The 2,527-nt window shown below is 50.5% G+C and overlaps 1 long non-coding RNA gene across 3 annotated transcripts in view; it reads left to right on the top strand.

Moving 5' to 3' along the window:
* LOC138846446 (uncharacterized) overlaps positions 1–2,527 on the top strand; it is a 66,702-nt gene that overhangs the window by 55,113 nt on the left and 9,062 nt on the right. The gene's annotated exons all lie outside the window — the stretch shown is intronic.

The following is a 2,527-nucleotide window of genomic DNA, read 5'->3' as shown; positions in this document are numbered from 1 at the left end:
CCTAGTCCCTGTATTTTCTTTCTAATTTTTTTAAATTTTAATTGGATGTGATTTGCTATGCATTGTAGTAAAACTTTTCCACATATCTTAGTGAAGACTGTAGTTCTGTGATTTTTTTCTTGCACTCACTAGGTTTCGATATCTGTATTATGTTGGTCTTGTAAAATGACTTGCAAAGCATTTGATCATTCTCTATTTTGAAGAAATGTGTGCTTGAGCTACATTAACTCATTTTTAATGCTTAGTGCAATTGCATCTTCTATGCCGATTCAGCACTCCCACTTTCCCAGGATGCACCTGAGCCTCCCCCGTCATGAAGACACCATGACGAACACATGGATGCTGAGCTCCAAGTGGAGAGGCCATAAACCGTTCCCAAAGGTCACCTCGCCTTTGCATATCCTGTGGAGGTGCCACCCCATAAAGGGGGCACCAGACTGGGGTGCAGGTCTCCTCAGGAGGCTGCCTGCTTCCACTTGCCACGGGGTCCTGTCTCTTAAGTAAATACTGCTCCCGTTCTTGTGCCCTATCTTTGTCTCTGCTTTGAACTCCTCTCTCCCATGGAGACCAGAACTCAGGATAGACCCAGCTGGTCCACAACGGACAGTGGCAAGCCAGCCGGGAGAAACGGGAGTAAGCAGTGCACGCCAGTGCTGGTGTGTGCCTTCCCGTCTCTGTCCCTTGCACAGAAAGGCTTCTACTGTGGCTGTTTGAAAATGTGTTATTTTTGCTCCTCAGCTCACACCTCTGGGCGGGCCTTTGAAGTGTTTCCATCTTAGGAGCTTAGCTACAGGCGTGAAGTCATGGAGAAGGTACCAGGGCAGCCAGGTGTGACCCGGGGAAGCCGGGGAGAAACCTGTCCAAATGCATGGCTGCTTCCCGTTCCAAGGAGTGCTAGAGCCAGCAGGAAAAGACAGCTGCCTCCTGGCCGGTGGGGGAATACATGGGCTAGGAGTGAGAGACCACACGACCCATCACCGCCCGGTCCCTGGAGCCCGCATGCGGGATGCCAGCCCACGGAGGCTGCCCAGCAGTGGTCTGCTACTGCTTTTCCTCCCCGTTTTGCTAAGTTGTATTTTCTTTTTTTTTAATTTTTTTTTTGACAGGCAGAGTGGACAGTGAGAGAGAGAGAGACAGAGACAAAGGTCTTCCTTTGCCGTTGGGTCACCCTCCAATGGCTGCCGTGGCCGGTGCGCTGCGGCCGGCACACCGTGCTGATCCGATGGCAGGAGCCAGGTACTTATCCTGGTCTCCCACGGGGTGCAGGGCCCAAGCACTTGGGCCATCCTCCACTGCACTCCCGGGCCACAGCAGAGAGCTGGCCTGGAAGAGGGGCAACCGGGACAGAATCCGGCTCCCCGACCGGGACTAGAACCCGGTGTGCTGGCGCCGCAAGGTGGAGGATTAGCCTAGTGAGCCGCGGCGCCGGCCGCTAAGTTGTATTTTCTTCTCTCTCTCTTTTTTTAACTTTTAACTTCAGAATACTTTTTTTTTAAATATTTGTTTATTTATTTAAGAGGCAGACCTCCAGGCAGAGAGAGGGAGAGATACAGAGAGAGGTCTTCCATCTGCTGGTTCACTCCCCAAATGGCCGCAACGGCCACAGCTGAGCCCATCCAAAACCAGGAGCCAGGAGCTTCCTCTGGGTCTCCCACATGGATGCAGGGGTCCAAGCACTTGGGCCATCTTCCACTGATTTCCCAGGCCACAGCAGAGAGCTGGATCGGAAGAGGAGCAGCCAGGACACAAACCAGTGCCCAGATGGGGTGCCGGGGCCGCGGGTAGAGGCTCAGCCCACTATGCCACAGTGCCGGCCCCTCAGAATACTTTTAAATTTACAAAACCAAAGTGTGAAATAGTGCAAAGGCTGCCCATGTAGCACACACACACACACAGCCTCCCCCATTGTTACTATCTCATATCGGCAGAACAGATTTGTCACAATTAATGAACTACACCCAACTTCCTTTACTCTCTCAACTCCCTCCACTGCTCCCACTCTTCCCAGCCTCTAGTGATCAACATTCCGTGTTCGGATCAAGGGGTTTTTGTTTTGTTTCTTTGTCTTCTTCTGTTTTTTTTTTTTTTTTTTTTTTTTTTTTTTTTTTTAGCTCCTACGGGTGAGGGAGGACTGAGAATGTGCAGTTGTTGTCTTGCTGTCTGGCTCATTTCGTTCAACTTGACGTCCTCCAGTTCCATCCATCTCACGGATGGCAAATAAGAGGACCTCCTTATTTTGTATGGATGAACAGTATCCCCTTATGTGTATAAACCACATTTTCTTTATCCATCCATCCAATGATAGACACCTTGGTTGATTCTGTATCTTGGCTACTGTGAATGGTGTCGCAGCTAGCATGGTGGAGCAGGTGTGTCTGATACAATGTCTTTTGGGTACATGCCCAGTGGTGGGATTGCTGAGTCATCATGGTAGCCCTATTTCCAGTGTTTAAAGAATTTTCCAGGGGCCAGCGTTGTGGTGTAACGAGTTAAGCTGCTGCCTGCAGTGCTGGCATGCTGTGTGGGC

The sequence above is a fragment of the Oryctolagus cuniculus genome, chromosome 18, assembly GCF_051225735.1.
Source record: "Oryctolagus cuniculus isolate XC-2025 breed Fujian yellow rabbit chromosome 18, ASM5122573v1, whole genome shotgun sequence".
Lineage (NCBI taxonomy): Eukaryota > Metazoa > Chordata > Mammalia > Lagomorpha > Leporidae > Oryctolagus > Oryctolagus cuniculus.
The sequence above is the reverse complement of the archived record's forward strand: the minus strand, read 5'-3'. Positions and strand labels throughout refer to the sequence as shown.